Source organism: Lontra canadensis, unplaced genomic scaffold, assembly GCF_010015895.1.
Source record: "Lontra canadensis isolate GAN:19392208 unplaced genomic scaffold, GSC_riverotter_1.0 scaffold27, whole genome shotgun sequence".
Lineage (NCBI taxonomy): Eukaryota > Metazoa > Chordata > Mammalia > Carnivora > Mustelidae > Lontra > Lontra canadensis.
The window spans coordinates 12,055,753-12,079,470 of record NW_022631021.1 but is presented as its reverse complement, the minus strand read 5'-3'; the positions used below and the strand labels follow the sequence as shown (position 1 = coordinate 12,079,470).

Here is a 23,718-nt window from a genome sequence, read left to right as displayed (position 1 = left end):
CCCACTGGTTCTGGCTGCTCCTGGATCAACACATTAGATGCACTCAGCTTAATAATACCCTACCAAGCCCTGAAAGTCTTACAGAGATACTCAATTACTAAAACCCACCTAGGAGGCCAGCACATTCAAGGAATCACTAATGGGATGCACGAAGTAGTGTTTTCAATACAACCAATCTTTAAATGAAGAATTTCTTATGTCAGAGCTAAATCTAGTCAGAAAAGCAGGGGGCAGTTTTATGACTTATGCAAATCCACACATGCATCATTGGTAATATGAGGCTGGTCGAAACACTGAATGCCCAATTTCTGTGGAGTCCTGGAAGGACACTGCCTGGATATATCTAGGGAAGCAGAGTGGGTCAAATGGGATCCACAAGTATTTCATCAATAATGTTTACTGATCTGTTATTTAAGGAATTTTAATGAAAATGAACTCAGATGAAGTGAACTATTTCTAATCTGATTTCACTCAGTCAAGCTAAGCCCTTCTCTACGAAACTAAAGTCCAGGGAATCTAACAAAAAAACAAATAAGTAGTGATCAGTAGACTGTAGGAAAACTGCAAGTCTGCAGGCCTGTGTCGGCTGCTAATTTCATCGGAGCCCTGGATTCTCACATGCCTCAAGACGCAGAGCTGTTCCTACCCCAGAAGAAAAAGCAGCTATCGGAGCTTTCTCTCCTTAGGTCAGAAAGTATAACATGTCAAGCCTGGACTTGTCGTCGAAAGGTATAAGTAACCTTTTAATCTCTTAGAATCATTTGCTTCTCCAGGTTACTAAACCCAACATTTTGTACAGATAAATTCAGAATGATTTTAGCATGGTGTGGAATCCTGAAATTCTCTCAACTGCTTAGAAAGGGAGTTCTGTCATCTACTATGACTTAATTTTTTGCTCTGTTCAATATTTTATCAAAGTAACATGTGCAAAGGGTAAAAAATTAAGTGGAATGGAAGGACTTCTAATGAAAGACAGCAGTTCCTTGCCCATCATTTCCTACTCTTGTGTTCATTTCCCAGAGATAGCAGCTTTTTCGCTGTTTTTAGCTCTTCTGGTCTTTTTCTCCCATTGTATGATTATAGCGCTCCTTGGTTAATCACATTCAGACTTGATCTATTAATTTCCTGCTAAGAAAGAGTTTAGTTAAGTTAAACAACTCTTTCACAATATTTGTGCCTTATATATGACTCATTCTATTAGTAATCTTTGTATCATCATAGAATATACCTAAATCTATGTTTGTTTATGTATCTAATTTACTCTACTTCTTGCCTTCTTCCTCTGTATTTTTAAAACATTAGCACCCTGCTCCATTTGCTCTCCTCTGCCCTCACCCCTGGATCCTGTCTACTGTCAATTCCAGGAGATTTACTCTACTTTAAAAGAGTCAAGGTTGATTACATTTGCATTTTGTTTTGTAACCATGTTTCAGTTTTATATGTTTTCCTGATGGGCAACTTCTAAAAATTGGAAACCAACAAACACTCATTACATCACTATTATTGAAATGTGTTCTCTGCATAGATCAGTAGTGTGCTAGGATTATAGTTCTCTCTATGAAGATCCAGCTTCACAATCTGTTCGACTAACATGTCAGATGGGTCTTCATGATCCAAAAACAACGAACAGATTCTAACAATTGTTTTTGTATCTGATTGTCAAAGTAATGTTCATTTTACATATACAATGCAAAGAAGAAAAGGCTACAGAAAAATTAAAAAAAAAAAAACCACTCCATAAAGGTAAATGAAAATCTTAACATGGGTTATTTCTAAATTTGATTTTTTTCTCCACTGAAATGGCAGATGAATGATTTAGACTGATGATTCCAATACTATTTCAGGGCTCAGCAGGGGAGTAGTGGATGTTCTTAGTTACTAAAGGCACACTTGAAGGGGCTACTTTTCCAAATTCTACAACCCACTCCTTTATCTTATTTTGTACTTCATTGTAGAGATAAAGACTATTTGACTGAGCTCCTAAACCACCTTTGATCATATCAATATTTCCTTGTATCTTTTTTTCATTTATTTTTTCAAAAATTTTAAAGATTTTATTTATTCATGAGAGAGAGAGAGTGCGCGCACACGCGGGGGAGAAGCGGAGGGAGAAGGAGAAGCAGGCTTCCTCGCTGGCTCCATCCCAGGACTCTGGGATCATGACCTGATCTGAAGGCAGACACTTAACCGATTGAGCCACTCAGATACCCCCCTCCTTGTGTCTTCATATAATTTCGTTCCTTTTCTTGCTGCCTCAGAGAAAGGGTATTCCTTCTTTGCCTTGTCCGGCGTTATCAAGGCATTCTCCTAAATGATTATATTTGAGGAGTCTAAGGACATGCTTTTAGTCATTCACCTGAGGCAACAAGCATAACTAGGTCACCCAAGATTAGCTTCCTTTATGAAGGAATCTCCGCCACCATGAACTTGGTACTCTTCACCGTCACCCTTCTTTAAAGAGGAATCTGCTTCACTAAATGGCTTCCTGATCTCTAATCACCATGCCCCCCAGGTTTCTGTGGTCTCCACTCTACCAAATCCAGTTCCTTGAGAGTCACAAACTCTTAAGACACAGTATAACATCTCTTTCCATTTCTCATCTTCTCTCACTGCTCAGTAACATCCATCGTTGCTGCTTTCAGCTTCTTCCTCATGTTCCTTTACCCTTGTTTCTGGTATTTTGCTCTTCTCGTCTCCTATTATCTTAGTTGGTTCAGGCTGCTATGACAAAGTAACATACACCGGGTGACTGAAGCAACAGAAATTTATTTCTCATTGTTCTAGAAGATGATAAGTCCAAGATCAAGGTGTCAGCAGATTCTCTCTGGCAAGAGCCCTCTTCCTGACTTGCAGGCAGCCGCCTCTTGCTATATCTTCATAAGGCAGAGGGAGAGGTTATCGCTCTAGTGGCTCTTCTTTTCTTTCTTTCTTTAAGATTTTATTTATTTATTTGACAGACAGAGATCACAAGTAGGCCGAGAGGCAGGCAGAGAGAGGAGGAAGCAGGCTGCCCGCTGAGCAGAGAGCCCGATGTGGGGCTCAATCCCAGGATCCTGGGGTCATGACCTGAGCTGAAGGCAGAGGCTTTAACCCATTGAGCCACCCACGTGCCCCTCTATTGGCTCTTCTTTTAAGGGCACTAATTCCATTCCAATGGCTCCACCCTCATGACCTAATTACCTCCCAAAGGCCAAATCCCTACTGCAGTCTAGCTTCACAAACTCCATTCAAACTGACATATCAAATGGGTCTTCATGACCCCAAACAACAAACAGATTGCTTTCTAAATAGTTGTTTTGTCCCTCTAGTAGCATCACATTGGGGATTAGGGTTTCAACATAAGAGGTTTTTTTTGGGGGGGGGCACAAATATTCAATCCAGATCAGCTATTTCATATGGCCGCCTCCTCCTTCTTTTCCACTTCTTTTTAATTGCTCTACTACTCATTCTGCTCCCTTCCTACAGCAGCCAATGTAATTCTATAAAATGTCTGCTTGCTCTGCTTTCCTCTCTTTTGCTTCCTTTCAGTAATTACACAGTTCCACCTTATGCTCTACATACTTGACCTCAAGTTTATGAGTTAGCCCTGATCATTCTTAGCATTTGCACCTGTTTCTGGATATTCCCCCTGAGGACAAAATGGCCCAAACTGAACTCATCCTCTCCTCTTTTCTTCTTGTAATTATTTCAGCATTTTAGTTACCTGGTTCAAAATCCAGTAATCATCCTTTACAACTTCCCTTGGCTCCCTGCCTTTTGTGAATTTTTCAGTCCTGTTCTTTCTATCTCATAATGCCTGGTGTTCTTTCCTTTCCTCTAAATGTCCACTGTTGCTTTGTTTTCTCTCTTCTGATTCTAGAAAAAATTCTTCTAGTATAAAGGGTAGAACGCTATACATAAAGACTTGAGGGAGAGACAAAGCATCTCACCCTGTGATATAATAAGCAGTCCTATCTTAATCATTTTATTAATCACCTACCTTCTTTTTCCATGGGCTTTTCAGAAGAAGTGTTCTATACCCTTTCCTTACTCAAAAATAGGAATTTTCCCTATCGCCTAATTAATAAAATCCAAGCTCCTAGACTAGCATTTACATCTGTACTTAAATCCTATATTTTACTACACTATTTCTGTATTTACAGAAGTAACCAGTTGTTGTCTGCCTTTCCTCTCCCAACTCCTCGCCTAGAATGGAAGCTATCTGAAACAGGAACTTGTCTGCTTTGTGCGCTGCTGTTTTTGCTGTGCTTAGTTTAGAGTCTGATACCTAATATGCTCTCAGTGTTTGTTGAACAAATGATTGTACAGTATTGTCCTCACCCTATGCTTTCTGGCCTCTGTGCCATTGCAGACAGAACTCACATTATTGGGTGCTTCCTGTTATGGACTATATTATGTTCTCCCACAATTCACATGTTGAAGTCCTAACCCCCAGCACCTCAGAATGTGACTGTATTTGGAGACAGGGCCTTTAAGAAGGTGACTGATTTAAAATGGGTTGTTAGGATAGGCCTTAATCCAATCTGACTGGTGTCCTTGTGGAAATCTAGACACACATAAAAAAAGAAAGGAGGGATTTGTGTGCATAACAGAAAGGCCAGGTGAGGATAGATGAGAAGGCTGACCTCTGAAAACCAAGGAGAGAGGCTGCAGGAGAAACCAAGCTTGCAGATACCTTGATCTTGAATTTCTAGCCTATAGAACAGTGAGAAAATAAATTCCATGGGTTTAAGCCACTCAGCCTGTGGTATTTTGTTAGGACAGTCCTTACAAACTAAGACATGCACTCTTGCCAGATAACTCTCTTAGACCTTTTATGTATAATGTTAATAAGAATACTGTGATACAGATACTTAGAGGATTTCCATTTTACAAATAAAAAAATGAAAGCATTGAGATGTTAATTCCCTTCTCGTCACACACGCAGGATTTGGCATGCAGGTAACCTGCATTAATGACTCATGCTGTTCCCTCTTCTTGGGTCACCCTTTCCCCTCATTTCTAAACATTCAAACTCTATCTGTAAAGCCGGAGGAAATGTCCTCGCACTGAAATTCTGTACTCTGGCTCTGAATCTGCATTCTAATCATTATTCCTTTGCCTCATTTTCAGCTCCAACCTTATTGTGAGTGCCTGCTAGGAACCTGCCTAACTCTCTAGGACTGGGGCTCTGCATTATTCATCACAGTCCTTTGACATTAAACCAGGACCCCTTCCGGGACAAGAGTCTGTCTACATACCTTGGGCCTGGCTACTGGCTGACAGGTATCCCTGGTGATAAACATACCAGTTGATGTGTGCTTATGAATTTACTTGCCTCAGAATTCCATGATGCACAGGAATCCCCGCTAGCCTGGTATTGATTACATCCCTGAAACACCATTGTTTAAATTCTACTATAGCTTTCTTTTTTTTTTGCTCTTATAGCTTTCATACATAATGTTCTCCCCTTTATATGCATTCTCCCCCCTCAGAGTCAGAAGCGGAGTCTCTCCTAAAGCCCTAGGCTTTCCATAAATAGTTAGTTCTGCTTGCATGTTTCTGCTTATTTTAGGCACGGCTATCATTAAGCAGGCAGTATCCCAGCAAGGCCTGTGATAGATGATTCTTAGATTATTGTCAATGACCCACTCTTTCGTTCATGCGTGTATTCATTTGTTCTTTCATTCAGTCACCTGACTTAGAACTTTTTATATTTCAGTCACAATACCAGGTGGTAGGTTCAAAGTCAGTTTCTTTGATTTGACACTAAAACAACTACAAGCTTTTGATGCTATTAGCAGCGTCTAAGAAATTTCCCCAAAGTAACCTACACTAAAATGTAATTTGAAGACATGTTACTGATGAGATTCAGGTGTCTTCCCCATGTGTCACCGGGAACCAATCTAAAATGAAATCAATGGAAAATAAGCTGCAAACAGGGAACTTGTAACATGTCATGAGGATACGTTAAATGAAGGAAAGTGATGGTATAACGATAAGGGGCAACTGAAATTTCTGAGGATCTGGAAGGAATACAGAAAAAGGTACACTGTTGAAAAGGATCAGATTAGTGCTACTCAAGGTACAGCCAGTGAGACAGAAATTCCAGCCAGTTCTAGTGTTAGTAAAAGGTGGCATTTTAATAGAACAATGAGATGGTTTAGTAAACATTTTTGAACAACCGCGATATGCCAGAGAACTGTAGGAGTACAAGGGTGAATGAGGGATGGTCCCTGTCCTCAAGAAGTGAGGAAAACAGACACACAAAACCCTAGCCCTTCTGGGGGTAGGAATAGAGCTAGTGCAGCTGTTGCTACCCTCAAGTGACATCAGATACTGTCAAGACCCAAAGTTCTTATCCTCCATTTGTAATGGGAAAAACACCTGGTAACATTCTCAGCTATCCACCTTAGTTGGGAAACAAGAAAAGGAAACAGAGACCAATCTATTTTGACAAGTGAGGAGAAGTGTGCTGGATATTTTTTATTTTCCTCTCTCAATCTACTCCATTGTAGTCTACCCTTCTCTCTGCCATGAAAGGCTGACCTGTGTGAAACTCATCAACCTTCCTTGCCCTTGGGACACAAGGGCCCACCCTAGAGAGACCAAAACAAAAGGGAAAACGAAGTTTGAGTATCTTTCTCCTTTCTTGCTGGGTCAAGGTTAAACCAGTTCTATCCCTCAAACGAAATTGCCTTCTTTACTATTTACCCATCTTTCCTTTCAGGTCCAAACTTCTTCATCCCTGCCTCTCTTTGGCCTCAGGGTGGTCCACATGCCTTAGGATTCCCCTACACTCTGGTCATATTTTTGTAAATAGTTCCTTTATTAAACCAGCATTGAATTACCCCGATTTGAGAATGCATTCTTCCTTCTTGAAACTCATTTGATCCAGGAAGCAATCAAAAAGACAAAGGAAGGGCAGGATAGAGGCAGAACCCTAAACCTGACTGGACATTGTGGAGAGGGTAGTCTAGAAAGATAAGGAGTCCTGTGACTCAAGCATTGTGCAGGTCCCGAGAGTTTATTCCCAGATGCTGTATTTGGGAACTATTTGGGAGCCTGGAACAAGAGAGACCACCATCCATAAGTCTGAAAACTGACAGTGCCACTGTTTTAAGTTCCTGGGACTGTAACTTAATTCTAAACCCCATCCAGTAAGAGCTATCAGCATTCTGGGATAACTTCAGCCTTTAAACAGAGGGCTGCAAATGGCATCAGCTTTCAGAAAACAGGCAGAAGCAGGAGAAGTAAGACAGGATCTCAGTGTAGACAAATAAACTTACTGTGCTAAAATAGAAATGTGTTCCAGGTGTTAAGAAAACAGGGCTCTGTAAAATTACTACTAAATGCCAGGTGGGACCAAATGGTTGTAACATTCAAGATGATACTGGTCAACCTGGTCAACAATTCAGGCAGCCCTTTTGGCCATGGTCAAACTGAAGTTATTTTCTTAAACACATTTTCTAAGATAGCTTAAACTTGACAGAAATACAGACATGTGGTTTAATCCTCTTGGTTGAAAGAGGAAATGTAAGGGATCTTCAAGTGATTGTAACATAGACTACTGACTTTGTTTCTCCTAATTTCTCTCCAATGTGTCAGGAATGATTTATCTGGTTTAATCTATAGCATTTGTGAATTAACACACATGCACCCAGGAGTCCTGAGTTGGATGGACACATATTTTACAAAGAGCTGCACAGCTCTGGCACTTGTTTTATCAAGGGTCGGGAGCACAAAAGTGAACTAAATAACAGAAATCAAAAGGCAAACATTGACACTGGATGCTCACAAGACTTAGCAAGGAATACATTCTTAAAAGTCATTAAACAATTTTGAAAAGAAATTCAAGCTGCGGGGACTGAGCTCTGAGATCAGAACAATAAGCTCCGTGAATTGGAACAGAGGCTTTCTGAAAGAAATGTCTACAGTTTTGAAGAATACTTTTCCCAGACAAGCTTCTTTGTGAGGGATTTTTTTTTTTTTTTAACAAACATGGCTATTTTTGACTCAGCTCAGAAATGAAATATTTCAAAAGCCCTTTCAAGCTCAACATCTCTAAAATTACTCCTTCAAAGTTACACTTTAAGGGGTAGTAGAGTAGTGAGATTAAGAGGAATACCGAGGTTGTGAAATTTTCATGGGCGTGATAAAGACACACCAAAAGCCTCGCTATAGCCATTAATTTCTTTAGTGTTTTAGGCAAAACAAAAAAGTACCATGTGGAAAAAAAATGGCAATACTGCAGGGGTGGGAGAAAGCGTTTCCAAGTTCAGTTTTGACATAAGAGAACACAAGACAAGATTACTCTTTTCCTAGTTTTACAAAGGGAAATTTTTAAGAGAAATATTTTTACAAATTTTGTGTTTGGAAATTTTTGTGTTTGGAAATCATATTGCAGTTTTCATATTTAATGACAATGAATATCAGAATAATCTCCAAATAAAAATGTTTTCTGGAGCAATGAAATCAAACTCAGAATTAACTCACTTAGGTAGCCACTAATGGTCTTATCTGTACATCCCATTGAGACTTAATTAATCTAATCATAACTTCAGTTGGTTTGATTTCATCATGTGCAAAAATGCAAAGCGAGGTGGTTTACACTGATGAATCAGAATGAGAGAAAATTTTGTCCAGCTTGTTTCTGCATAGAAATACTAAAGATACTTGTGAAGTGATATATTCTTTTTTTTTTTTTAAGATTTTATTTATTTATCTGACAGTGAGAGAGAGATCACAAGTAGGCAGAGAGGCAGGCAGAGAGAGAGGAGGAAGCAGGCTCCCTGCTGGGCAGAGAGCCTGATGCAGGGCTCGATCCCAGGACCCTGAGATCATGACCTGACCCGAAGGCAGAGGCTTTTACCCACTGAGCCACCTAGGTGCCCCTGAAGTGATATATTCTTGTGTATCTGTAAAAGTGAACATTATATTATAAATATTAAATTAGGGCAATTATAAATATTAATTAGGGCAAGTTATTTTTTTCTTGGTAAGAAGAAATGTGCAAACAAATTGTTTGATTTTGAATAATTCAGTTTTAAGGTTCAAACTCAATTAAAACTATGAATTAGACCCAAATGGTACTTTGTTTTAAAGAACTAGCTTTTAAGTGGTTCGAGCTTATACTGTTCCTATTTTGGAAGGGTGCTTCTCCCTGCTAATTCTCAGGGGTCACTGTTTTTATTTCTCTCTAGCATTTTGTGTTCTCCAGAGAGTGACCTAACCAAATCACTGTTCTGTCCACAGATGAACTACATGTGTTGTTTTTTCCTTCCTCGTTCCCTTTCATTATGTGGGGTACCAACTTAGGTTAGCCAGTTAGATCTACTTGGGTATAATAATATTTGGATAAGAGGTTTCCCTAACATTTGATAAGTGAATGCAGAAGAGAGGCTTTTTCTTTGTCCCGGACCGCAAGCTGTGAAGACCATCTAGCTGGAATGCCAACAGCCTTCCTTCCTAGCTGCCTGAACAAAAAGCTGCAGAATGAAGCCACAGAGAAAAGCAGAATAAAGACAGAGAGGGATGCAGAGCCAGGACCTGCCTGAAGCTTTAGGATTTTCTAATAAGAGACAATGACTCCCTTTTTATTTTAAGCTAGTTTGTGTTGGGTTTCTGTCCCTTGCAGCCAAAATAATTCTGGCAAATCCAACAAATAAGCAATAGAAAAAGCTGGAAGGGAAATCATTTACAGCAAATTATAAGGCAATGTTTCTTGTTCTTACCCATATATGGCCAAAATGGGCTTTGGGTCCTCACATATATTGTGAGAGAGAAAAAGAAAAACTCTTACTCTAATATATCCTGGACATGGAGACTGTTAGTACATTTTACAAAATATTTTAATAGATGACATACTTTAGTCTGCTAGCTAATTTATAAAGATACTAAAAGAACTACATTTACATATCAAAAGCATAATCGCCTTAGTGAAAAATATATTGTTAATGACTCATACTTTTGGCTATATGGAAGCAAATCCACTGTTTTGACCAGATTATTTAATGACACTTAGTATGATGTGGCCATGTATATAGGCTGTTTTAGGTAAAGATGAGAAGTTTAAGAAGTTGATAGCAAAAGATACAGAGTAATCCATCTGACTTTAAGCCATCCTCCACCCCTTCATTATCTGTGCACAAAACACATGGGAATATACTTTATTATGCATTACAAAGAAACAGAAGTACCGGGTTAAGTTCAAATTTATTGTCAATAAACCAAGGAAAGTTAAACTATATAAATAAATCTGGACATAATTATACATCCATTCCAAGAAATCCCTGGATCATGGTCTATGTCCCCACACCAGATTGGTTTGCTCCTTTGGACTGAATTGAGTATTAGATCAATTCCATCAAAGTATTTGTCTGAACTAGTTTTTTAAACTGATATATCAAATAACCTAAACTGGTTATACAAGTAAATACATTTCAGTAACTCAGAATAACATGTCAATTTGATCATTCTTTAATGGCTTTGTAGGTATGTGTGGCAACTGCCCTTTATAACTGAACCTAGGAATAGAATGTGAAGCCTTTGGCTTTGAGTCTGCTGCTCTGTCTACCATTCAGCATTCCTTTTATAATCTGAACTTTAACTGCAGGTAAATCTAAGAGATACAGAATTTCAATCAGAAGGAACCATAAATTCTATAGTTGAAAACTATAGATGAAAACTCATATTAAGAGCTCTGACATACCTATTGAAGGTCTCAAGTGGCAGTTAGGCCTGCCCACAGACCTTCAGAGGTCCAGACCAGTGCTTCTGTTGGAAAGTTGCTTCTCAGATGCAAACAACTTGGCACTTTTCATTGTATTGATTAGGTTTGACGCTTGATTTTATGTTCAACACAACATCAGAAATCTGGACTAGATATTCACATTATATAAATGAATTGCTATGCTAAATAATTAAAAAGTTAACATTATTTATTTTAATGATTTTATTTTTAAGTAATCTCTATACCCAATGTGGGGCTTGAACTCACAATCCTGAGATCAAGAATTGCATGCTCCACTGACTGAGCAAACCAGGATCTCGAAAAGTTAATGTTATTGAAGAAAAATAGTTCTTTATTGAGTTTTGTTTCTGTTAAGTAATTAAAAATATTCTATATGTATAAAATCATCCTAATGATTCTTAGACTCTATTATAAAAACATACTAATCATTCTTCTGATAATCTCATTTACCTTTCATTAAGTCCTCTTTACTTTATCTAGAAGATCTTGGGTCACATTTTGTGTGTTTGCTTATTTGTTTTTGAAATGATCAGTCAAAAAAGGTGAATCAGTTTGTACAAGTAAACATCACCTCAGTAACCATAGTAAATATAGTAAAATATATTAAATTGAATAGTTTTGTGTGAAAACCTGAATAAAGTCTGTTTTATGTGTTACCATTCTTTTTGGCTTACAGTTAGAAGCAAGTCTTCCTTTTCCCAGAATAAAATATCATTTTAGAAACCATGAAGCAACAGGGCTTTAAGAATTCTGGACAAAAATATCTGCAATGGAATATCAACTGTGCTACAAAGGCAATACTTTATCAAATCATGAAATACAAATTTACGATTTTAGAAATCTTATCTCAAAGAGTTGTTGGGACAATTAAACAAATGTATGAAAAGCACTAAGAAATGCTCAACAAACGTCAGCTAGTTTTATGAAAAATAAAAAATGATTTTATATGACTCTTTAAAAATGACAACTAATTACTACTCTTAGCTTAAATTTTGCCACATTTGTATTGCATTGTTTGGAGGGAAAGTGATACTTTTTATAGAACAAATGATTTTTCTAGTTAAAAAAAGGATCTGGTGTGACATCATCAAGATGGTGACATAGGTTGTTCCTGAGTTTGGTCTCCCTCACAAGAGGAACAACTAATATCTGTTTGAGAACAAGACACCACTGAGAGAATCCTAGACCATGGGGGTGAGGCTGAAGCACCTGCCTACACCACAGACAGAAAGACAGACTGCATTAGAAGGCTAAGAGAAGTGGCTACATGTTGATCACACTGCCCCTTCCTGAGGCTGGTGTAGCACCATGCCCAGTGGTTTCCCTTGAGCCTTCAGTTCCTCCAGTGGGAAAAGAGAAGCTGGGGTGGGGGTCAGTCCCCAGCATTGTGGGTTGCTTAGTGGAAGCCCTTACTCCGATGTTGTACCAAGGGGATTGTAGGGGTACTTTCAGAGCCCAGCCAATGAGATTCTGGCTGTGACAAAGAAGGAGGTGTGTGGTTACAACAACTAGCACATGAAATTGGCAGACCGAGTTCACACTCGGCAGTGCTTAAGTAGTAATTCCAACCAGCAGTTTCGCTTATCTGTATAACCAAGTTGGGGTGTATTCTGACCAAGGAACTCAGCAGGGTGCAGATCTGCCCGATTCAGGTCCTCAAAGGAGGAGTTTTGCTGGCCCTGGAGCCTGGTTTGCCCTTGCCCAGGCAAGGTGCTGAGTCACAGTCTCACCTGCTATGGAGAGTGACTTCCAGCCCCGTTTGACCAGAAGGGATGGGGATAACTCCTAGAAGCTGTGTGGCCCAAGGGTGCTCAAGCTAAGAGGCTGACCACCCCCAGAACAAACCCAGTACCTGGTATGGAGCCTTTCCATACAGGCAGGGGTGTTAATTCATAGCCAAGGCCGAGAGTAGCTCCTGGCCCCTCCCAATCAGAAAGCCTGTTGGAGAAACTGATGGTAGCCTGTAGTGGCCCCTCATCTTCCTGCCTAGGCAAGGGCCTGAGATATAGCCCCAGCCACTGTGGAGAGTGTCTTCTGGCCCCTTCTGACTAGAAGGGCTAGCAAAAACAACTGAAAGCTTACGGACCAGCAGAACTTGAGCTGGGAGAAGGGCATACAGAGCTGATGGGTTACAGAGCAAAGCCAGTGACCCTGTTGGGCCAGGCAACTTAGGATGCAGTTAGGCTTGAGTTGAGACAACAAAGACCTTTAGTGGTTTTAATGTTGTTTCTCCCACTATGCCTGGACAGGGAATCAAATCTGTAGCTCCTCTCATCGCTGAATATAACCTTTAGCCTCTCCAACCAGGGAGCCCCACCAGAGCACATGAGAAGTTGCACAGCCCATTCAGGAGTTCTATGTACAGCGGCACTTGGAGAGAGAGCACAGATCATTTCCCCATCTGCAGAGCAAAATCAGAAGCCTCTCCTGACCAGGGAATACATTGCATACTCGGGCCTGATTTGGGTCCCCAAACAATGAGCTGTAGAGGCTCCTGGGCCCTGGCCTGTTGTCTTGCTAGAGCAGGGAAGTGAGCACATAGTCCCATCAACTACTGAATATAATACCCAGTCCTAACCATCTAGTAAGCCCGACCACATAATTTAGACAACCACAGAGTACCACCTGCCCAATGACACCAATAGCAGACAAGCTATAAACTCAAACTTAACTGACTGATGAAGAATTGTCTCTGCCAAAGCAAACCTACAAAGTTCAAAAGGAGCCTCGTTACACAAAAGCAAAGATACCAATGTAAGAAGTCAAGGATCATGAAAAATCAGGTATATAGGATACCACCAAAGAAAAGTAATAAAGCTCTAATAATTGACCCTAAAAAAATGGAGATCTATGAACGGTTGGACATAATAATTCTCTTTAGGAGGCTTAATAAACTACAAGAAAACACAGACAACTAAACAAAATTAAGAAAACAGTGCATGAATAAAATGACAAGTTGTTTTTTTTTTTAAGATTTTATTTATTTATCTGACAGAGATCACAAGGAGGCAGAGAGGCAGGCAGAGAGGAGGAAGCAGGCTCCCCGCCGAGCAGAGAGCCTGATGCGGGGCTCAATCCCAGGACCCGGGGATCACGACCCGAGCCGAAGGCAGAGGCCTTAACCCACTGAGCCACCCAGGCGCCCCCAAATAAGAAGTTTGAAAGGAAATAGCAAGCACCCTCCCCCTGTAAAACAAACAAACAAACAAACATGCAGAGACTCTAGAGTTAAAAAACTCAACAAAACTGAAGAATTCAATAGAGAGTTTAAAAAGTAGAGTCAACCATGCAGAAGGAAGAATGAATGATTTGGAGAATAGGACACAGGAAATTATCTAGAAGAGCAAAAAGAAAAAAAAATGCCTATATTAAGAAGCAAGAAAGATCCCAAAACAGCAACCTAATTCTATGTCTTAAGGAACTAGAAATAGAAGAACAAACTGAGCCCAAAGTTAGCAAAGAAAGGAAATAATAAAGATTTGGGCATAAATAAATGACACAGAGAACATAAAAACTATAGATAGAATTAGCCAAATTAAGGGTTTACCCTTTGAGAAGATAAACAAAATTAGAAAAATCCTTAGCTAGACTAACCAAGGAAAAAAGAGAAACAATCCAAATCGACATAATTTAAATGAAAAAGGAGATGTTACAAATGATATCACAGAAATTCAAAGGATCTTAAGAGGCTACTATGAACAACTGTATGTCAACAAACTGTACAACCTAGAAAAAATGGAAAAATTCTTAGAAACACATAATTACTAAGACTTAATCAGGCAGAAATAGAAAGTCTGAATAGATCAATTACTAGTAAGGAGATTGAATCAGTAATCAAAAATCTGCCAGTAAAGAAAAGCTCAAGACCACATGACTTCACTGGTGAATTTTACCAAACAACTAAAGAAGCATGAAAAACAATCCTTCTCTCATAAAGCTGAAGAAGAGGGAAGGCTCCCACTTATTTTATGAGACCAATATTATCCTAATGAAAAAACCAGGAAAAGATGGTACTACAAAAGAAAAGTACAGGTCAATATCCTTGATGAATGTAGATACAAAATTTATCAATAAAATACTAGAAAACTGAATTCAGAGGAACAATAAAAGGTCATTTACCGTGTTCAAGTGGGATTTGTCCCTTGGAAGCAGTGATGTTTCAACACAGGCAAATCAATCGGTCATATATCACATTAATAAAGCGGAAGAACAGTACGATCATCTCAATAGATATAGAAAAAGCACCTGATAAAATTCAACATCCATTCATGATAAAAACTTAACAAACTAGGCATGGAAAGAGTATATCTGAACATAATAAAGGCCATACATGACAGGCCAGCAGCTAACATCATATTCAGTGGTAAAGGGATAAAACCTTTCCCCTAAATTAGGAATAAAACAAGTGTACCCACTCTTACCATTCCTATTGAACATAGTAGTAGATGTCCTAGCTAGAGCAATCGGGCAAGAAAAAGAAATAAAAGGTATCAGAATTGGAAAAGAAGAAGTAAAACTATCTCTATTTGCAAACAACATGATTTTATATAGAAAAATCCTAAAAACTCAATAAGAGATCCATTAGATCTAATTAATGAATTCAGTAAAGGTGCAGGATACAAAATGAACATATAAAAACCAGCAGTGTTTCTCTGCACTAACAACCAAATTTCTGAGAAAGAAATAAATTGAGCTCATTTATAATAGTATCAAAAATAATAAAATACTTTGGAATAAATTTAATTAAGGAAGTGAAAGATCTCTATGTTGAAAACTCTAAGATATTGATCAATGAAATAAAAAAGGACACAAATAAATGGAAAGGTGTCCTATGTTCATAAATTAGAAGAATTAATATTGTTAAAATATCAGTTCTATCAAAAGCCATCTATAGATTCAATGCAACTCTAAGTGGATAAAAGACTTAACTGTAAGACCTGAAATCATGAAACTGCTAGAGGAAAACATAGGAACAAAGCTCCTTTATATGGGTTTGGTAATGAAGTTTTGGATATGACAAAGCGCAAGCAATAAACCAAAAAACAAACAAGTGGGATCGTATCAAACTAAAAAGCACTGCACAGCAAAAGAAACCATCATTAAAGTAAAAAAGAAAACCTTATAGAATGGGAGAAATATTTGCAGACCATATTATCTGTTAGGGGTTAGTATTCAAAATATATGAAGAACTCATACAACTCTATAGCACCCCCCCCAACCCAATTAGAAAATGAGTAAAGAACCTGATAGACATTTCTAGAAAGAAGATATATGAAAGGCCAACGGGTACATGAAGAGATGCTCAATATCACTAGTCATTAGGGAAATGCAAGACAAAATCACAATGAATTATTACCTCCTACATGTTATAATGCCTATCATTAAAAAGATAGGAGATAAATGCTGGTGAGGATGTGGAGAAAATGGAATCCTTATGTACTGCTGGTGGGATTGTAAATTGGTGCAGCCACTATGGAAAATAGTATGAAACTTCCTCAAAAAGTTAAAGATAGAACTATTATATGATCCATCAATTTCACTATGGGGAATAAATTAGAAGGGAACAAAAATACTAACTAAAAAAAAAAATCTGCATCCACCCATGTTCATAGCAGCATTATTTACAATAGTTAAGACATGGAAGCAACCTAAGTGTCCATTGGTGAATGAATGAATAGAGAAGTTATTATATATAAGTATATATATATAATGGAATATTATTCAGTCATAAAAATAGAGGAAATCCTACCATATGTGGCAACATAAATGGACCTTGGAAGGCATTATGCTGGGGCGCCTGGGTGGCTTGGTTGGTTAAGCCTCTGACTCTTGGTTTTGGCTCAGGTCTTGATTTCATGGGTTGTGAGGTAGAGCCCCGCATTAGGCTCTATGCCCAGTGGGAGTCTGCTTGGATATTCTCTCACTCTGCCCCTTGCCCCACTCTCTCTCATTCTCTCCCAAATAAATAAATAAATCTTAAAAAAAGAAGAAGGCCTTATGCTAAGTGAAATAACTCAGACAGAGAAAGACAAATATTGTATGGTGTTACTTGTATGTGGAATCTAAAAACCTCCAAACTATAGAAACTATAGAAAAATAGATCAGACTTGTGGTTATTGGAGGCAGGGATAGGTGGAGGGGAAATTGGAAGAAGGTGGCCAAAGGGGCAAACTTCCAGTTACAAGAAAACTGGGCACGTAATGTACAACAGGATGGCTAGAGCTAACATTGCTTGTTAGGATATATAGGAAAGTTGTTAAAGTAAATCCTACAAGTTCTCATCAGGAGAAATTTTTTTCCCTTTTTTCTTTTCCTATTGTATCTAATTCAGAAGATGGGTGTTAGCTGAACCTATTATGGTACTCATTTCAAAATATATGTAAATCAAACCATCATGCTGTACACCTTAAACTTAAATAGTGATAAATGACCATTATTTCTCAATAAAATGAGAAAAGAAAGATGATCAGTAATTTGCTTACTATTATGAGTATACATGTGTGATTGGTCTGTGAATCTTGCCCTAATGCTTCTTGAGATTTGCTTGATGTAATTCAAAGCTCTAAGCTCCTACTTTTTCTTACTATTGTGATCAACTCTTTCCTGAGAACCAACAAAGTCAGTAATAAGGATGTTAAAAGCTTATATCACAAGCAGGAGTGTTATCATAATAGCACAGTAAGCAATTAATCAGGAAAACAAAATGCCCTCTGCCAGAAAGCCATTTTCGATTACGTCTTATGTTAAGTTCTTTTGTTTTATGAGATTGATTAGATTATTCTTTTCTATTGAATCACTGTAGAGAAAAGAGAGCTGTTTCATACTGAGGGTCATGATGTATGTTATTGGTTATTTAGGCCAAAACAGGAAGGTTTTCAGTAATGAGTATTTTTTAAGATTTTAATTGAAAATCTTTTTTTGTAATGAGTCTTATGTAGAATGTTCATTTGAAAATGCATTCTTTGCTCACATTACATTCTCCCGAAATTTTTATTAAGATGGAGAATTAAATATAGTATTAATGGCTCACAAGTAAAATGTATTGAACTAAGTGATGCAAAAAATGCAACAAGCATTTGATTAAAACAATATCAAATACATATGCACATCTGAAATACTAAAAGAAAATGGACAAGGTCCTGCTTTTACACTGGCTTAGAGCTTCCAGGCTCTTCCTTTCATGATTAATCATACTCAGCTGCATAGAACACTTGTGCTCTGTCATTTCTTTGCAGTAGCTGCCATTGTGTGAAGATGGATATGCCTTTTTCCTTCCTCTTCTCCCAAAAGATGAATTCTCAATCTCAATTGCTCCTTATAGCATGTGCACTTATCTTTGCCTTTTGTGCACTGGAGGAGAACATGCTTCTCCATTTCTTTGCTTCTCAAAAGTGTGAGACAAGACCTCTTCCTGCATCATGCGGCTTCCCTTTAGAGTGCCAGCCATACTGACACCTGTTTCCAGTAGCAAGCTAGTGATACCACGGGCAAGTAGCTCCCCAACAAGGTGCTGATCTCTCTTTTTCTCTCTCGCCTATCTTCTCTCTTTCTCTCATTCCCTCCTGCTCTCAATCCTTCCCTGTCTCCTTTCTCCCAAACCACTTTTTTTTTAAAGATTTTATTTATTTATTTGACAGACAGAGATCACAAGTAGGCAGAGAGGCAGGCAGAGAGAGAGGGGGGGAAGCAGGTTCCCTGCTGAGCAGAGAGCCTGATGCAGGGCTCAACTCCAGGACCCTGGGACCCTGGGACCCTGGGACCCTCGATCATGACCTGAGCTGAAGGCAGAGGCTTTAACCCACTGAGCCACTCAGGTGCCCCTCTTCCAAAACACTTTTAAAGGCTAATTTGAATCAAGCTTTCAATCAAGACCATTCTATTAATTTAGTTTCAAACAGAAACAATAGTGCATAATGTTCAAAGGACTAGATTTAGTTTCTCTACTGGCTTAAAGAAGCAATCTTTCTGTATTTGGGCATTTAAGTAGTGTTCCACAATTCCTAATATATATATTTATACACACATATACACATAATATGTATTCTTTTCACTTTGTGGTGTATCTGTCATCCTTGCACTCTTAACTATGGTTCTGTATTTTCACAATTATCCAATGAGAACAACGTGCTACCTACAGTAACCTGGGATTTAAAAGAAATATACATACTAAAATAGAGTATTAAAATTTTATTCTTAGAGAAGATTCCATACAAATATGTCTAATTGACATGGACAGTTAAGGATTCATCAACGTACACTTAAAACCAGACAGATGTAAACAAAGTTCTGACAGGAGAAAAGATGAGCGGTGAAATATGTCCAAGTTGTACACATTTCATATTCTTCATTGCCTTTTATATACAATTTAAACTCATTAGTCTGGCCCTTGACTCCTTGCCCACCTCAACTCTTAGCATTCTCTTGCAAGTTTCCTACCTTCTGGCCATACTGATTTCTTTGGAATTCCTTAAGCTTTCTAGATTATTTTCTTTCCATATTTTGGTACATGCAGCTCCTTCTTAGGGTAACTGTTTTTATTTGTGAAAATTCAGTTCAGTGGGCTCTTCCTTTAGGAGGATATTCTTCATTCCAGTTCTCAGGCTAGGTTAGGTGCTTCTTATCACTCATATTTTATATATGTTTCTTTCATTGCCTTTTTATTCATTCAACATTCATTCAACATATATATTATGTGACTAAGAGATGCCATTTATATAATTGCCACTAAGATGCCTGTCACTTTTTCTCCTAACAGAATTGCCTGTGTCTGTGACCTCTTGGAGGAAAGAGACATATCATTGATTCTTGTTATTTCTGCCACTTATGTTCTATAAAATTGCTTTGGACACTACATTAGCAAATACTGAGCTATTGCTCCTAGGAAAAATACAGGGTTAGGTTCCTTCAATCCTCTGGTCATAATACTTTAATCAGCCAAAACACCATTTGCATTATAAAGATTATATCATGTAATTGTTATCTAAATCTATACCTATACCTATATCTATATCTATTATATTGTAGTCAGTGCCCTTGTAAAACAATCCAGTCTCATCAGTGTCGAAAACCTGCTCTTTCACATAACCCATCTTTTTTTCTGTATAACACTTAGTGGGTATTTTAAAAATTGTTCCATAGATTCTTGATCTGAAAAACCCGTTTCAAGTTTGACATCTTCCACATGTATCACCTTTTAAAACATCCAAGTCAGCCAACTAGCAGAGAAGGGTTTAACATTTTCCTGACCCTGGATCATGTGATGAATTTTTCTTGGCTTTCAGTCTTACAATGATGTTCTTCACTACACTCTTTTTATTGGTCAACATCTCATTCATTTCCAAATTTAGTCAGTTTTACATCTTTTCCATAGCTTCATCACACACTGTAAATATTACTTTAACATTTTCAGGGGTGGCCTCATGCACAGATCAGTGAATTTCCTTTTCCTTTTTCTGAACGTACCATAATGTTGATGCATTATTATTGAACTCATGACCAACAGCACTCTAACTCACGCCTGACCAAAGCTTAAATAACACATGACTTTTTATACTTAGGAACACTAGTGAGCATGTCAGCCGTATGCTTGCAGGCCTTTTTAAACAGCAAAATCACCAACAAAAAGCAAAAAATGCAAAAAATGTGACACTAAGCCACAAAAAAGACACTAGTTTATATTATGAGAGCTGAAACAAGAAGGACTTCAGCTTAAGTGTTCATACCAGCTGAAGTCTGCACATGTTGGTGAATAACTATGAGTGACCACAAAACACATATTTCTCAAAATATTCTTAACTGCTTCCTTCAAGGCATAGTCTAACCAAACTTCATTCCATGTGATATTAAAGGATTTTTTGTATGTGTAAAATTATAGCATATATCTGTGAATGGTGATTGCCTCTTAAAGAAAAGCAACTAACAACTAGAGTATTGCTCTCTGCTGAAAACTATGAAAAAATGCTGTTCTTAATAAAGAAACAAACAATGCCATTATATCCACAACTTCCATTTACTGTAAAACCTAATTACGACATATGGAGAAACAGTTCTTTTGTATGATAATGCTAACCTTTACACAGAAGTCAGTGCAACTCACTGAGACACATACACTCTAGGTTGATTTTCAATGAGCAGAGACTTTGAATTGACCCATATTGATCCTCTTGCTTGTTTCTCTTTATGTCAAAGACAAAACTTTTTAATGTGTTTATAGATCTAGTGATATGGTTTATAACCATGGCTTAGAGTTAAGTTAATGTGCTAATGTGGGGAATCTAATCTATCGTTATCACCAACAAATATAATTCATTCATTTAGTCAACAAATATTCATTGAGCACTGACAAATATCCACTGTAAACATCCCAGGCCCATGTTAAGTACTAGAAGTAAACTGTGCATAAGACTGGTATGGTTCTATCTCCACGGAGCTAGTAATCTGCCAGAAGAGATATACACTCTACAAATAAAAAGAGAAATAATAATATAAATACAGATTATGAAGGGTATAAAAAGAGAAATAATAATATAATAAAATAAATAAATAAATAAATAAAAATATAAATACAGATTATGAAGGATACCCAAGAGAAGGCATGTCTAGTACAAGGAAAGAATAATGGTTATAGTGAGGTGGGGACATAGGTTAGATGGGGTTCTTCAACAGCTTCATTAAGAAGGAAATTTTTGAACTGGAATTTAACAAAGGAAATGATCCTTCTATGGGTAGAGCTGTGGAAAGCCTATTGCAGGTGCAAAGAACAGTGAGTGGGAAGGTTCTGAGTTGCCATAAACCTGCCTTGTTTTAGGAACTTCCCAACAGTCATAGTGAGCGAGTGGAGCTGACACAAAATGCTACTGACAATTTGGTAGACCATACATGGCCTTACAGGACAGAGTAAGAGGTTTGTAGTTGATTCTAAGTATATTTGAAAGCCACTGAAGAGTGTTAAAAAGGAGAGGGATCATTATCTGACTGTAGTTTAAAGAGACCATGTAAGTGGCTGGATGGAAAATTCATGGTAAGGTGCAAGTGAGGAGTCAGGGGAACCAGTTATAGGAGCTGTTGTAGTGCTAAGGTAGAAGAAGATGGTGATCTTGACTTGATTCACCACAGTAAAGGTGAAGAGTGTGTGGACTCTAAGTATATTGAAAGTTGAATAAAATGGACTTCCTGCTGGACTGCAGTGGGGGTGAGAGAGAAAGACGAGATAGAGGATTATTCCTAGTTTAGGCTTCTGGCTTGGTTAGCTGGGAAGATGGTGCTCTCTCCACTGAAGGGGGCAGACTGCATGTCTGCCTTTGATACATCCAATGCAAGTTGGGAGCTGGTTTATACAATGAGGGTGATTAAAATGGGTGTAACAAGCTGATAGGTGGCTTTTGAAGTTGTAGGAATGGATGAGGTTATCTTTGGAAAGAAAGTAGGGCAGTATAAGAGGAGGATCTACGAGTAGTTTGGAGGAACTTCAATATTTAATAGAGATGGCCTCACACAGTCTTGGGAAATTAAAGAGAAATAACAAGTAGCATGATATAAGGAAAAGAGTGTATCTGATTCAACTAACTGCTTGGTGGTGGGTTCCCAAGGCTGAAATTTACCAGCCAAGGACAAGTTTCCCAAGCTTTCTGAATCTCTTAAATTCCAGGTTTTTGTTGTAGGATTGTTATGAGGTAGATGCAATAAAGATGAATCTCTTAGTATGGTGTTTAGCACACAATATGCTCTAATTTTAAATTGTAGTTGTGCACTAATAGTGTCACAATGAGCTAAGAGAGAAACAATCAAATTATAAAAGATTCATTTAAAACATGTTCTTACTAAGATGTTCTTTCTCAAGCTTATGCACATTAATATTGTGAGGATGGGTGAAGCAAGAAATTTAATCCCTGCTCTAATTTTGTTGGTTTGGATTAGCTCTTAATAAAAACTACAGCTTAGGTTTATTGAGTGCTTTCCATCTGCCCAACACTGTGCTGAGCAGTTTAAATATATTAAACTCATTTAATCCAAGCAGCAGCCCTATGAGGTATGTAATGTTATCATTCCCATTTTATAGGAGAGAAAAATGTACCCAGGAAATTAAGTAATTTGGTACAAAATCACCCACCTATGTGTGTGTGTGATTCTATGCTTAGACATTACCTTTTACCTTTTAGAGGAGCTCTGACATTTCTTTGAAAATATCTCCTTGTCTATTCTGTTAATATTTTTTTTCTAAATCAACATTTAGACTTGGAAAAGTGCAATAAATGCTTGTTCTAAAAGAACATTAGGCAGTGATATAGCAAAGTCACATGAACTTTTTTGTATGAAAGGAAAAGAAATGATTAGATGGAGCCAGTAATAAGTACAAGAAGACTATATAAGGAGAAAAAGACACATCCAATTAATTGCATACTGAGAAATGTGGGAAAGGAGGTCTGAGACAGTTCAAATATGACTCAAGAAAAGTTACTGGAATGTGGCTTCAAGAAATAATAATACAAAAATGGCATTACTTCATGCCCCCCTAGCAGCCTGTTCACAAGGCTTTGGGTGAGGTGACAGCTTATTGCAAACGTTGGCTGGCACAAGGGTTTTTTTCTCTCCTTAAAACTTTGGCTGCAGTAATTGACAACTTGCTACCAGGAGAACGAAATTTCTATGAAAAGAAAATGGCTTGAATATGCTATTAGAGAATCTGCTTTTTTAGTAGCTCTAATTTCATTTTAAGTCTCATAAACCACAAACATAATCTAATTACCGATGGTTGGAAAGTATTCATTTCTTACATGTAACACCACTAAGATCTATGTTCGGTGACTTGTGGGTCTTTAGTGTGAACTCCAGGTTCATCTTTCTTGCGACTTGCAGACATTTTTGAAGTCTTATCTCCTATCTGTAGATGGCAGTAAGTTATTACTATTTTTGTTACTCTGACCAGTGGAAGAAGATTAAATTCAGTTTAGAGAAACAGAATATAAAGAGAATTATTGTTCTACCTA

The 23,718-nt window shown here is 37.9% G+C and overlaps 1 protein-coding gene across 1 annotated transcript in view; it reads right to left on the bottom strand.

The window, feature by feature from the left end:
- Positions 1 to 23,718, bottom strand: part of EYS (eyes shut homolog) — a 1,652,140-nt gene that overhangs the window by 146,118 nt on the left and 1,482,304 nt on the right.